This window comes from Cucumis melo, chromosome 11, assembly GCF_025177605.1.
Source record: "Cucumis melo cultivar AY chromosome 11, USDA_Cmelo_AY_1.0, whole genome shotgun sequence".
Classification (NCBI taxonomy): domain Eukaryota; kingdom Viridiplantae; phylum Streptophyta; class Magnoliopsida; order Cucurbitales; family Cucurbitaceae; genus Cucumis; species Cucumis melo.
This window is the reverse complement of record NC_066867.1, coordinates 5,022,622-5,038,782: the sequence shown is the minus strand read 5'-3', so window position 1 is coordinate 5,038,782 and position 16,161 is coordinate 5,022,622. Positions and strand designations below refer to the sequence as shown.

General features: G+C 32.6%; 1 non-coding gene across 1 annotated transcript; it reads right to left on the bottom strand.

Moving 5' to 3' along the window:
* Positions 1 to 3,772: 3,772 nt before the first annotated feature.
* TRNAD-GUC (transfer RNA aspartic acid (anticodon GUC)) lies at positions 3,773 to 3,844 on the bottom strand. Its single transcript has one exon. It is a non-coding gene; the product is annotated as a tRNA-Asp (tRNA).
* Positions 3,845 to 16,161: the final 12,317 nt, after the last annotated feature.

The window sequence follows — 16,161 nt, the reverse complement described above, 5'->3', positions numbered from 1 at the left end:
TTTGTGAACAAGTTGGGTAAACAGTTTGGACTTGGCAGGTGCCGGTGGTCGGAGTAGTTTCTCAACGTCACATTATGATTATTCTCACCTAAGAAACACAAACATTTTAGTTTTGCCTGGAAATCTCTCTTACATGTTTTTCTTGACACTCTTGACTCGGACATGCTTCAAACTTGTGTTGTAAGACAATATAGGATTACATCTAATATATGTTTTTTGGTATAGTTTCCATTTGATTTATAGGTTCAAGATGTTACAACTTTGCCATTGAGATTTGAGTTTTACATCAATTTAGTTCATATATTTCAAAATTTATGCTTTTAATTTCAATTTTTTATTAAACATTCACTATTATTAATTGATTATAATGTCTAGTAAAAGTTTATTAATCAATTGAAATTCCTTGAAATTAATAGATAAAAATTAATTGAAGATGAATATTTTGTGAAAACTTGAGGTTAACTTGTAAATCTTGAAATTTCAAGGACAATAGTTGAAATCAAACTCAAATATTAATGACTATAATCGCAACATTTCAAAAGTTAACCATAGAAGAAAAAAGATATTTTTCCCAATAATATATACAAACCCAATAATAATAATATGAGAAGTAATAAATTTTGCTTATAAACAAATAATAAAAACAATAAATTCAGAGAGCAAAATACAAAAGACTCCTATTTTAGAATATAAATAAATAAATTTATTGACTTGTAAAGAAAAAAATGACATTTTAGTTTAAAAAGTGGATGTTTTAAAAAAATCAAATCAATCCATTCAGTCATTAATAACAAAAAAAAATCAAAATATTTAGGCATCTATAATAAAGAATTCATTAAACCCGTTATTTTATTTTAAATATTCTAGGATTGCCCTATTTTTTCATCTTTCTTTCTTCTCTATGTCAAATTTTCTTTTCTTTTTTATATTTTATTCTTCTCTTCTTTTGCAATTTATTTTATATATTTTTAAAATCATGATATTTGTTTTCGATCAATCATAAAATTTTATTATTTTTTTCAAAATGTTATTTAGTTCAAGATTGTGTACCATATATAAGATCTTAAACAAAGATCGTTGGATATTGGTACAAGATCGTGTATCCAAATCTAAACGATATTGATATTGTATACCAAATATAAAGGATATTGAAAATTTTTTTTGAAAAAAATTGTTGAGATATTGTACACGATCCCAAATCTAAACGTGGTATTTTCCATGTTGTGGGTCTATGGATTTTTTCGTTTTCAAAATTATTTTATATAGTATAAATATTTTGCCGGTTATAAAACATTGCATAATTTTCAAATGGACCAGATAAGGTTTAATGAATTTTGCTATTTTTTAAAAATATTTTAAATATTTTTCTATTTATGAAATATGAATTTGTCGCTTTCTAAGATTACGTAACGGTTGTATTTATAATTTTTGTGCAATTTTGTGTCAAAATGGTTAGTTTCAAATTGGAACGTAATGTTAAACAGTGTTTGTTTGTATTACTTTAGGCTGCTTGGTTGTGGAGAAAGCAAATAAAGAAATAAATATTTTTATTTATTGTTTTCAACTGGGAGTGTGTTAGAAACGAAGAATAGTAAAATTAGAAGTTTATTTTGAATAAATGATAATTTTATTTTTAAATTGATAAAATAATAAAACATAAAATTTTTAAATAATAAATGGGAAAACAATGTCTTAAATGCCCCTACCTAATTGACAAATATGGCTTTTAAATACATTTGTAACCAAATTAATACAAACTATGCACTCACCATTTCACATTCTATTCATTATTTGGAGTTTGGAAGCAATTGAAATCCTTAGCATCTCTTTCTTCACTTTGGAAGAGAATAGCCTACATGGCACGGGTAATAAAGAAAGCAACTCAGACGACTCAATAGGGAGTAGACGGTGCGAGCGACTCGAGTAACTAGGAGATCGACTCGGATGGCGCGTTCAGCTTAGGATATGACTGCTCAAGGATGGAGGCTTCTTCAACGGCGAGGAGAGCATGCCCTGGTGCGGCAACGTGCTATAGAGAAGGATGGATGGTGCAATAAGCTCCACGTGAATGGGAGATCATGACGACGGCGGCTGGGTTCGTGGAGATGCGACGACCTCTGTCATAGCTTCGTGGACAAACACCGGTTGGAGCAAACACAGTCCGCTCGCTTCATATCCAGATGTGGTGACACGAGGAGATGCCTGACATAAAGGAGAGTAGCTCGGGGTGTGGTGGCTTGGGCTAACGACGAACAAGAGCTTGACGGAGAACTAAGGTGATGGTAGCGGCTTCAACGAACGGAGGGAGATTATCGTCGGAGATCTTGGTGGAGAGAAGAGAGGCAGGGGCAGCGGTGACCATGTGATTTTGAAGAAGAAGAAGACGAGAGTGAGGGGCTGCGGCTGAGATGAAGAAGATGATGAATTTAGAGTTTAAAAAAAGATATAATAATAATAATAATAATAATAATAATAATAATAATAATAATAATAATAATAATTTAATTCATAATATATTATATTATTTTATAATATTATAAAATTTATATCATCTTTTTTTTTTCATTTTTTCTTTTTCTTTCCAAACTTAAATAACTTTAACACCCACTAAAATAAAATCTTAATAATTTATGATAATAATGTTGAAAATTTTTACCTCAAAATTTTGACATTAAGAATCTAAACTTGATGTATTATGTGTGTTTTTTCGTGAATATTTTAAAAAATAAAAATTATGAAATTAATAGATTATCTATTATCTTTGGTATGATTTTATGAATTAAATTTTGAATCTAAAATTAATTAATTTATGTATATTTTTTCGTAAATAATTTGAATAATAAAAAAGGGTGAAAATAATAGGTTGTCCATTATTTTTTTGTATAATTTTAGGAATTCAATTTAAGAATATAAAATTAATAAACTGTATTTTGTATCCTAATAATTAGGGGATGTTAGAACAATATTTTTTTATTTAATTAAGAATTATTGTTTATAAATACACAGTATTCGTGATATGTGATATTTTGTTTGATTTTTTTTATCTTAACAAATATATTGTATTGATAATTGTCATCCGTGACATATGAGAGATGTATATTAAATTATAGTTTCATATAAGATACAAACTAAACATAAGGACTCAAACATTATATTTGACATAATTTTAAAGATTTAAACTAAGTTAAAACTAATTTGTAATTGTATGGTGTGATATATAACAAATACTATTGTTGCCATAATTTTAAGGATTTGAAGCAATAATCTTAATTAAATTAAGGTGTACAATTTTTATTTTACAAATTCAAACATTATATTTCTATTTTACTTCGTACAATTTGTATGGAGTAAAATTATGATGGGAATCATAGACTTATGGTTGTTGTATACTTCATAGATTCAATAATGGTTATCTGTTTTTCTTTTTACTCTACTATGCGTTTTCTGTAGCTCTCATGTTTTAGTTTGATGTAGCAGGTCGGGTATTAAGAAGATATCCATTATTTTAGGAATAGTTTAAAAAATCAAAAATTGTGAAATTTATGGATATGCTATAATAATATTACAATAATAATTCTTTTCCCCAAACATATATTATAATAATACTACAATAATAATTTTCCCCCAAAGACATGTTATAATAATACCACAATAATAATCATTATATTGTAACCCTACTCTCATAATTTCTCCCCAAATCGGTGGATATAAAAAACAAATAATTTTTTTTTTTAAAAAAAAGGAAACAAAATAAAAAAAAAAAAAAAAAAAACGCCGTTGCCGGGGATCGAACCCGGGTCACCCGCGTGACAGGCGGGAATACTTACCACTATACTACAACGACTTGTTGGAAGTAGGTGAATATTTATTTTATAAATTGTATAAACTATGATGAATATATGTAAGGAATAGAATGCTACAAATTTCTTTGGGGGAAATTGCATCAAATGACAAAAAGATTTAGAAAAAAATAGCTAATAGCATATGAAAAATATAACAATAATTAATGATATCAGACGTCTATCAAAGGGTTATTCGCTTTCAAATTTACTACTTTTGCAATTTAAAGAATGTAGTGACATGAGTTCCATTATCATAAATATGTTTGTTACTTTTACAAATATCCCTATTTTATTTTTCAATTAATTCTTTAAACTCAACAAAATATTTGAAAGAGTGGTTTTTGCACTCAAATCCTTACCTAAGCAATTTTGTCATTTTTCTAATTAAGCTAATATGTTTGTGACTTATATTAATATATTTGTCTTTGGAGGTATTTTGAAATCCAAACAAACAAAATAAAATGTTTGAGAGGATTTTAAAGTTTAAGAATTACAAGTGCTTGTGTGGATTTATAAATCACAGTTTCTGAAGCTTGTATTTGAGTTATATGGACCATCTATATTTCTTTTTTTTCTTGTGGTTGATTTGTGATTGGTATAGCCTATGTGGGTCAATTTTTGTGATGATTTCACACAAAATGTTTCATCTGTCCATTTTATAATGAAATTTATGTTATTTATATGTTTTGTACTACTCTAGATTTTTTTTCCTTACCAATGACAATGGTTTTAGTTGTTGGTGACAAAGTAAATAATTATAATTTATCATATACTCATTTTGGAAGCTAAGAAATTTAATTAGGTGGATCGTTTGGATTGACTAGAAGATAAAAGAGTATTTCAAAAGTTATTTTTTATTTAAATAGGCTTTTGAAACTTTTTAAAAAAGGTTTTATTTTAAGTGGTCGTGAAACACTTCAGTTTTCACACTCTGAATACCCCATATTCATTGTAATAACAAAAACTCTAGGGATAAAAAGAAATCTAAAACTCAACGTCGAGAGCTTTGGTCAACCTTATTCTTGGACTTCCCCTTTCTGTTTGACCTCCTTTTCCAAAAGACTTTTTATAAGTTTAACTTATACGATAATACAATAAAATCCTCATATAAAAAATAAAAGCTAAGGTATCTGAATTAGAAAATTTTTATAGTTATATAAATTAAAGTAGTATGTTTTGATCCATGATAATGTTCTTGCAAGAGATTGTGTTTTTCTCTTGTCCTTTTTTTAAAACTTGATTAGATCTTCATGATGGAAAGTAAAAGTGTTAGAGTGAAGATCAATCCCTGGAGTTTCATTTGAATACATACACTCTAAAACGAGTGTTTAATTAAAAAAGAAATGTATTTTTTACTTTATTGACTAAATAAAATAATCAGTCTAAAAGATAAAAGAACAAATAGGTACAGAGGCCAAATTAATGATAATATTAAGTTTAAATTAAATATAACATTACTAAATTAAGTGGTTTTGGAGGTTGTGGAAGGTGGTCATTTCACTTGAGGGTGTTATTGAGCTATGCACTTGTTCTTTGATGGGCTAATTTGTGGGGTTTCATCTTTCGTTTTAGGCCATTTCTTGATTGGTTTTCCGAGATGGGCTAATTTGTGGAGTTTTGTCTTTCTTTCGAGGCAATTTCTTGATTGGTTTCCCGATGTGTAGGGTAACGTGGAAGTATTGTTGGTTATTATCTTGAAGGATGAATTGGTTCCTTTTTAGTTTAAAAAATAGTAGGCTTGAGATTGAGTGATTTCTAATTCTCCTCGGTATACTAAGGGCATTCCTATCTCGATGACTCTCAAGTTCTCCCCCATTAGTCAATAGCAAATATTCATTAGGTGAGTTGATGGACGTCAATCTCTGACAGATCTTCTGAGTGAAACATTTGTACGAACAACTATTTCTGCTAACTGTTTTTAAATACTATCCTCTGCCCCAACCTGTTCAAAACTTTCATTTGTATCAAAAAGTTGTTCATTCTTAACCTCATCTTCTATTTGTGTAGAAGGATGTGTCAAAGAAGTTGAACTCAAATCAATCAGATTATCGTTATGCTTAGACTTTGGTTCATCTATTTTCTCAATGTCTGCTATTGTTTGGTCTTCAACAAATACAACGTCTCAACTTCTTATGAGTTTTTTTTTTTAATTGGATCATATAATCTATAACCAAACTCATCTTGGCCATAGCCAAAGAACACACATGGTTTAGTTTTTGTATTAAGCTTTGATCTCTCATCTTTAGGTACATGAACTAAAGCTTTACAACCAAAGACATGTAGGTGACTGCAAAATATATCCTTACTTGACCATATTCTGTTCAGAACTTCTGATCCCAATAGAACACATGGTATGAGATTCAAAACATGTACAACTGTATTTAATGTTTCGCCCCAAAAGGACTGTGGCAACTGTGACTCAGATAGTAAGCATCTCACACTCTCAACTAATGTTTTTGTAACGACCCAACTCTTTATACTAAGCTAAGGTCATTACTATTTCAAGGAAAATAAAATTTCTTAAATTAAATTGGAAGGTAAAACAAAAGTTCATGATCAAAACTTCAACTACTCATCTAAAATCATAAATAAATAACGTTGACGTTTTATAAACTCATACTTTTGACAGTTATTAAATGTCATAAACATACATAATCTTGACTGTTTTTGTCATGGATACTTATATTCTTGACGGTTTTAAACTATCATGAACACTTATACTCTTGACGATTTTAAACTATCATAAAAATTTTTATACTTGACGTTTATAAAACGTCAACATTCACTATTCTTGACGTTTTTATCAATTGTCAAAAACTTTGACTTTTTTGACATTGGCTTCAATGACGATTTTAAAACTAGCAAAAATAATAATGCTTGACAGTTTAAAAACGTCAAGAGAGTCTATTTTAGTAGTGATGGCTAATGGGATCAATGAATGAAGACATTGTTACTCAAATGATCGGATGCAACACGACAAGCGAAATCTAGCTAACATTAGAACAAACCTACTCCACATCAAACATAACAAAGATTTTACAGTTGAAGGGACAATTACATAACATGAATAGAGGAAATCAGTCAATCAAAGATTACAGTGCCAAAATAAAGAATCTTGTTTTAGTCTTGAATGAGGTAGGCTGCCATATTTCTCTATAAGAACATATTACATGTATTTTTTCTGAATTGGGTTCCAAATATGACTCCATCATCTCAGCAATTTCTGCAAAATCAAAATCCAAACCTCTGCAAGAAATTATTTCATTACTAATGAACCATGAAAGCAGATTTGAAAAAAACTCAATGGTGAACGTTGATGGAACACAACCACCTGCAAATCTTGTTTCTGGAAATGTTGAACCTTACACCAAATCCAGACCAAAGAAGTAAGGGCGAAACCAATGGAACCAGTGGCAAAATAATGACAACAACGGAGGATGCCGAAGCAATGGTAACAATGAAAATCATGAAAGAGGAAGAAAACCCTAATGGCATCCCAACTTCAAGCCAGCTACAACATGCAAATCTCAACCTGATAAATCAACTACTCTAATGGCATCCACCACTCACTTCCCTCTCAATATGATATTCAAACACTATGACATAATAGGTTAGGTCACCCCTCTACTGCTATTGTAAATAAAATACTACATAAATGTAACATTCTCTTACCACATTCAAATGAAACTACTTCAATCTGTCATTCATATGTCACTGTAAGAATCCATAAATTACCTATTCTCAACTTAAACACTAGATATTCATCACTACTTGAACACTATGGCTTGATAAATCAACTGCTCTAATGTTGTCCACCACTCACTTCTTTCTCAAATATGATATTCAAACACTATGGCATAATAGGTTAGGTCACCCCTCTACTGCTATTGTAAATAAAATACTACATAAATGTAACATTCTCTTACCACATTCAAATGAAACTACTTCAATCTGTCATTCATATGTCACTGTAAGAATCCATAAATTACCTTTTCTCAACTCAAACACTACATATTCATCACTACTTGAACTTGTCCAAACTGATCTATGGGGTCCTTCACATACCATAACCAGAAATGGATTTCTCTACTATATCACCTTTGTAGACATGTTTTCTCGTCATTGTTCACACGAGATTTTCGAAGAAATTTGATTCGTGGAGTTGAACTTGTCTTGATGTTGTATTTATGTTGATTTGATGCGATGTGGTTCGATCTCTAGAATTTGATACTCTGATTCTCTCTCGGCTAGATGCTTACGCTTGATTTAAGGAAGTGGAGCACGTGATGTTCTTGGCGGAGCACATGATGTTTTTGAAGTTGGAGTCTTGGAAGAAAGCTTGTATCTTCAAAGGAGTTTCAATTTTCAAGGGTGGTCGACTTCAGGAGTTGGGAGTCTTCTAGCTCTTAAGAGAATTATCTTTAGACCTTCTAGAGTAAAAAATTTTCAACCCCACAAATGAAGATAACTCCTCTATTTATAGAGTTCCTTGGTGGACTTTTATGGACTTGGGTCTGGTCTATAGACCATACCAATGGACTCAATCACATGGATTTGGGTCATATCTAATTTTGGGCTAAATTAAACTTATTTTTTGGGCTCAATTGAATTTTAACCTAAGTAAATAATATTTAATTGAACCAAAATAATTAATTTGATGCAATTATCGAAATAAAGACATGTGGCATCATTAGAATTGTCCAATTTGTCTTTAAATTTAATTTGGGACACATGCCAATTTTTAGTTAATCCCAAATACAATTATTTTAGTAAATAACATGAAAATTTGTAATTGGTTCCAAAATTTCAATGCCCCCTTTCGAGATTTATGCTTGTATAGGTGGGTGAATCTCGAAAAGATAAATTTAAAGTCTAAATACGAGTTTTTTTTGCTCAATTTGACATATCGAATTAATCAAACTATGAATCTAGTACATGAGTTTGATTTAAATTTGAAATAAATATTGTAATATGACCAATTCTTAATTTGAGAAAAGTTTAAGATTTTATCCTTAGCTTATTTTGATTCAAGAATAAAAACTTAAATTTGATGATGATTTTTTTATAAAATTTGAAACCATATTTTAATATGAGATAAGGATTGGGTTTCTACCATATCTTAATTTGTCTTAAGGATGCACAAAAGTTTGGAATGATCAATTTTAATTTTGGAATAAAATAGTCAGATTTAATTTTAAGATAAATACAAGACCTCATTCTTGGGATAAAATTAGATTTATGGAGGTAAAAATTTGAGATAAAAATGGAGGTAAAATCTAAATTTTGAAATATTTAAATACTTTAATTATCTAAAAAAGTGAAATTCGAGATTTTATTTTATTTTTTAAAAAATATGTTTGAATATCTCAAAAGTGAAATCCGAGATTTTATTCAAAAATAAAATAACATAAGATATTTGAATTTTATTTTTATTTTATTATTTAAAATTTTAAAATCATTCTAAATCCTATTAAAAACTGAACACAAGCCTTATAAATATACTCGTATTCTTTCCTTATCAAGTAGAACAAAGGTATGAGAGAAAAAAAAACTTATCTTGTCTTTTTTTTTTCTTTTATAATAATTTTTTTTAACTCTCTATCTCCTTTTTTTTAGAAACTAAAGTTGTGCCTCTTTTTTTGCTTCCAAACATGTCTTCAAAATGTGAAGATTTTTTATTCTTTCCTCTTTTTTTATTATTCTTTTTTTTTTTTCGCAATCGTTTGCGGAGGTGACTCCGCCGTCAGTAATCCAGCTTCTACTAGGGGATAATTGGGCTTTTGTCATTAGATCCATCGCTCTGGTAGGAGCGATCAGACACCTCCATCGTCTGGAGAGGTGACTCCGTCGTCAGCGATCTAACTTCTACTGGGGGACGATCGGGCTTTTGCCGTCATATCCACCGCCCTAATAGAAGCTATCAGACACATTCGTCGTTTGGAAAGGTGATTCTGCCTCAACGATCCAACTTCTATTGAGGGATGATCAGGCTTTTACCGTTAGATCCACCGCCTTGGTAGAAGCGATCGAGAGCCTTCGTCATTTAGAGAGGTGACTCCGTCGTCAAGATCCAACTTCGGGACTTTTTCGTTAGATCCACTGCTTTGGTATGAGTGATCGGACACTTCGTCATTTTGAGAGGTAACTCTATCGTTAGCGATCCAACTTCTACTGGGGGACGATCGAGCTTTTGTTATCAGATCCACCATCCTAGTAGAAGTGATTGAGCACCTTCATCGTTTGGAGAGGTGACTCCACTGCTAGCGATCCAACTTCTATTGGGGAACGATCGGGCTTTTGCCGTCAGATCCACCGCCTTGGTAGGAGCGATTGAGAGCCTTCATCGTTTGGAGAGGTGACTCCGCCGTCAGCGATCCAACTTCTGTTAGGGGACGATTAGACTTTTGCTGTTAGATCCACTACCTTGGTAGGAGTGATCGAACACCTTCGTTGTTTGGAGAGATGGAAGAAAAATTATACCATCAACGTCTTTTTGAAGAAGCAAAGATGAGCTGCACCGTCGTCGTCCTCTCAAGGCTACAACATATTAGAAATGAGGTAGAGTTTTTTTTTTTGCATTGACATTTCTTTTAGAGGAGGCAAAGCCGCCTCTGCATCAATGAAGCCTAAAGTCTTCAAACTTGCTTGGAAAGACAATGATGAAAGGTTTTTTTTTTAAGAAGACAAAACTTTTGAATTTAAATATGAGAAAGTGTCAATGAAGCCTTCAAGCTTGAATATGAGGATACATCGATGAAACCTTCGATCTTGTACATGGAAAATTAATAGTGCAATCCTCAAAGTCGGTAGAGCATTGGTGAAGTCTCCAACCTTGCATTTGAATGAACCTTTATGAAATTTTTGAACTCGAATTTAAAGAAACATCAATAAAGCCTCAGAATTTGATTGTGAGGAACTTTTAAACTTCTGTGAACTTAAATTTTAAGAAACATTAACAAAGCCCCATAATTTGATTTTAAGGAACTTCTAAACTTGGCGATGGAGTGTTGAACTTCATAAGAATGATGCCACCCTTCTCCTAGTGCAGCACCTTTTTTATTTGTTATATTGCCTTCAACAGGGCATCTTCAACTTTAAGTTGATATTCTTTAATGAGAATGAAAACCATCAATTGCTAGTGTCATGCTTTATGTGATCGTGACACTACTCTTGTTTTCCATTCTTCTCAACTGAGTTTTTTTATTGCTGGACTGAACTTAAAGTTTCCCTTAAGTTGCCTACGTACTCTTTATAATATAGGGATCAAGTCATAACATAGTTCGACTTGAGTTTTTTTTTTTATTAGATTGAACTTAAAGTTTCCCTTAAGTTGCCTACGTACCCTTTATAATATAGGGATTAAGTCATAACGTAGTTCAATTTGAGTTTTTTTTATTAGACTGAACTTAAAGTTTTCCTTAAGCTACCTACATACCCTTTTTAATATAGGGATCAATTCATAACGTAGTTCAATTAATTTATTTTTTAACTGGACTGAACTTAAAGTTTCCCTTAAGCTGCCTATATACACTCTATAATATAGGGATCAAGTCATTACGTAGTTCAATTTTTTTTTTTGGCCATTCACCTTTTAAGCTCTTGTGGGCTAGAAGCACCATGCAGTTTAGGCTCTTGCGATAAAAAGCTTTGCATGTTTAGTAGCTCATATTTTCATCAAGGATTTGTTCACCCTCTTCGTTTGTTGAATTGGTGAATATTATAAGTCTTGGCTTCACTGTCAAGGAGCCTTCTATACTTATGTCAACAGATAGCTTCCTCTTCATGCGTGATGAGACACGACTGTGAATCTTACCGTCATCATTGTTTTCTTTATGGAATAACTTTGTCTTCAAAATTTTCATCTCTCTTTGTTATTGATCATTTTTCATCTTTAGACGATCAAAAGCAGAAGTTGAAGGTCGATCTTTTTTCGATGTGGTGATACTTAGCCTTTTGAAAGTTGAAGATCGAGTGGAAGTAGACGTTGGACATTGATTTTCTTCTTCTTTTGTGGCCATACTCAATCTTTGAAAGACTGAAGATCGAGTAGTTGAAGGCTTGATACAATAAAAGACAGAAGTCCTTTGCTTAATTTCATTTGAATTGTCGACTTCTTCAGAAGACGCATAGTTGTCGACTTCTACTAAGCTGACAGCATGACATGCAGTGACTTCTAATATTTCTTTTGGATTATCCCTAAGGAAGCTTCTTGGAAAGAATTCTGTCAAAGTTATCGACCATTGAGGTTGGAGGAAACCCTCGTCTTTTCCTTTGATAGGCCTAGGCTTCGACATCTTCTTGTTTCTTTTTCCCTTATTTTTATGAGAGATGTTTCCTTTTGAATGCTTTTGATGGAAGCATGACTTCATTTGAATAGAATTTGTTTGTCTCCCTTTTTGACGAGTCACGACTATCTATTCTTTGTTATCATCCTCAATAGGCTCTTCTTTGTTTTGAGAGTTCGTCGTCATGATCTTTTGTTGGAATCAAACAAGTATAGGTTCAAAAGTCCCAAATTGAATCAAACAAGTATAGGTTCAAAAGTCCCAAATTGAATCAAACTTTCTCTTTGATCATAAAGCAACATTGATGGCAGAACTCTTGAAGTCATCTTGACTGCAACATTATTCGTTTGAGCTACTTCATCAATATCGAGCTCAATCTTATTTTCACGAGCCAACTTTAGAATTAGCTCCTTCAACACGAAGCACTTTTCAACAGGGTGACTAATGACCCGATGATACTTGCAGTAGTTAGGATCATCTACTTTTCCTGCTTGTTCTGGTCGTTTACATTCCGACAACTGAATAAGTTGATTCTCTATTAATTGCTTCAATATGTCTGCAACATCAAAGTCAGAAAAGGGATAAACTTTTTTCTGTCTTTCTTTAAGAGTTGGGCGTCGCTTTTCATCATCATCACAATTTCTTTCATGTTTTGTTTCTTTTCTTTTAGAGAAAGATTTCAATGGAGTCTCTTGAACAACCATAGACTCCTTTAGGACACTATTTGTAATCTTTTTAGTATCATTGATTTCATTCTTGTCACTCATCGTTCTTTGAATTAAGAAATCTTTTGCTCCTCTGTTGGCGATACTCAGCTACATATCATGAACGTGAGTTGTCAATTCTTCAAACGTGCGAGCTTTTATTCCCTATAAAACATAGAGAAGTTCCCAATGCATACCTTGGGTGCACATCTCCACTGCAGACAGTTCTGTGAGCTTGTCTTTGCAATTCAGGCTTAGAGCTCTCCATCAATTTATATAGTCAATGACTGGCTCTCCCTTCCGCTGTTTGGTATTTGTCAACTCCATCATGCTGACGACACGTCTAGTGATATAGAAGTGGTTGAGAAACTCTGTTTTCAACTGTTCCTAATCGTCAATTACTTCTGACTCTAGATCAGTATATCACTAAAAAACATTTCCTTTTAAGCTTCGATTGAACTGTTTGACTAGTTGGTCTCCTTTTGATCCTGCATTTTCGCATGTTTCGACAAAGCTGGCAATGTGCTGTTTTGGGTTTCCCTTTCCATCGAATTGTTAAAATTTTAGAGGTTGGTACCCAAGCGGCATTCTCAAGTTGTCAATTCTTTTGGTGTATGGCTTAGAGTACATGAAAGAAGTTTGCAACGGTCCTCCATATTGAGCTCTAATGGAAGTTGTAATCATATTCTATAGTTGTTGGACTGATAGGGAGGCGACAAACATAGACTGCTACGTCTGATTTTCCTGCAACATAGCTTTTCCTTTATCATTAGCTTTGATAGTAGGAGTTTTGCTTAACTCTGCAGTTTCACAAGCCTTCATTTGATCTTTCAAGGCGGCGATTTCATGATCTCGCTCCTCAACAACTTTCATTAGGAAATTTATTTTCCTCTCCATCTCTGCCATGGTTGCCTCAGCTGTCCCATCTATCATCATGATAGACACTACTTCAAGGTGTCATTCTTTCTCTGATAGATTAGAAGCAGACGTAGAGTTGTTGAACAAAGGATTCTCTCTGATGATGATCCCGCCTTTAGGAGATTCTATCAGTTGTTCCAAACTTTTCTTCTTGAGGACAGAACCTTGTTCTTGTTCTTGCATGCTTCTCTTTAAGTGACTTTGGGTGACAAGTCCAGTGTAAGAGTCACTTGCAGCAGAAGATTTGGATGTAGCTTTCTTTGATGAGATTGATTTTCTTGTAGATTTGGATGACAAGAGAGAGATGAGAGGTAGAGATGTCCCACTAGACGAGCCAATTTGTTCACACGAGATTTTTGGAGAAATTTGATTCGTGGAGTTGAGTTTGTGTTGATGTTGTATTTATGTTGATTTGATGCGATGTGGTTCGATCTCTAGAATTTGATCCTCTGATTCTCTCCAGGCTGGATGCTTACGCTTGATTTAAGAAAGCGGAGCACGTGATGTTCTTGAAGTTGGAGTCTTGGAAGAAAGCTTGTATCTTCAAAGGAGCTTCAATTTTCGAGGGTGGGGAGCTTCAATTTTCGAGGGTGGTCGGCTTCAGAAGTTGGGAGTCTTCTAGCTCTTGGGAGAATTCTCTCCAAACCTTCTAGAGTAAAAAATTTCCAACCCCACAAATGAAGATAGCTCCTCTATTTATAGAGTTCCCTAGTGGGCTTTTATGAACTTGGGTCTGGTCTGGTCCATAGACCATACCCATGGACTAAATCACATGGATTTGGGTCATATTTAATTTTAGGCTAAATTAAGCTTATTTTTTTGGCTCAATTGAATTTTAGCCCAAGTAAATAATATTTAATTAAACTAAAATAATTAATTTGATCCAATTGTCATGACATGTGACATCATTAGAATTGTCCAATTTGTCTTTAAATTTAATTTGGGACTCATGCCAATTTTTGATTAATCCAAAATACAATTATTTTAGTAAATGACGTGGCAATTTGTAATTGGTTCCAAAATTTCTTATTCAATAGTCATACCTAGTTTTACTTTCTCCAATTCAAATCAGAAGCCATAAAAGCCTTTTTAGAATTCAAAAACATTGTTGAAAACCACAAACTTAATACCAAAATCAAATCCTTGCAAAGTGATGGAGGAGGTGAATATTGTTCATTCACTCCTATTCTAAAATCCAATGACATAATTCATCGAGTCACATGCCCCTACACTTCATAACAAAATGGTATAGTAGAGAGAAAACATAGACACATTGTAGAAATAGGCCTCACCCTTTTATCTCACTCTTTCTTACCACTAAACTTCTGGGATGCTGCTTTCTCTTGTGTAGTCTTTCTAATAAACAAACTACCATCTGATGTCCTTCATGAAAAAAGCCCATTGGAGATACTATTTCACATAACATTAGACTACTCATTTCTAAAAATATTTGGCTTCCTTTGATTTTCCTATCTTAGACCTTATAAACCATCACAAACTTCAAATGGGATATTTTCCATGCATTTTTATTGGATACAATCTAATTACAAAGGATATACATGTCTAGACCAATCCGAAAAAGTCTTCATTTATAGACATGTTATATTCGATAAACATGTTTTCCCCTTTACCTCAGAAACACCCACAACTTATAACCATCCACACAAACCTACATCATCTCTCTGTACCTACCCGGACATCTCAACCAACAATCCAAAACAATCCTTCTAAAAAATATTATCACACCCATTCAAGATAATAACCTTACAAATTCACCTAGTCATACTCAACTCATCTCCTTCGACCAAACAACTCATTGCCCAAACTCACCAAATTCCACTCAAACCACCCTAAACCAACCAACTGAACCTATTCCATCCTCACAAACCTGTAATACTACCAACTTACACCAAATGGTTACAAGATCAAAGAATGGCATCAGAAAACCAAAAGCTTATCTCACAGAATATGTTGATAAAGGACCTTTTTCAGCTAAAGAAACTTTGAAATGTCCAAAATGGGTTGAAGCAATGAATGATGGATATAAGTCTCTAATGAAAAACAATACATGGGATCTAGTCCCCATGCCTTAAAACAAGAAAATAATTGGCTGCAAATGGGTATTCGAGATAAAGAAGAATTCAGATAGCTCCATCTCGAGATACAAAGCACGTCTAGTAGCCCATGGGTTCCATCAAACTTCTAATATAGATTACTCAGAAACATTCAACACTGTCATTAAACTTATAACCACTCGAGTAATATTAACCATAACCCTCGCTCATAACTGGAAAATTCGGTAACTAGACATAAACAATGCCTTTCTTCATGGCATTCTAAGGGAAGAAGTGTTTATGGAACAACCAGTTGGCTTCACCATTAAGAACAATTCCCAAAAACCTATAGTATGAA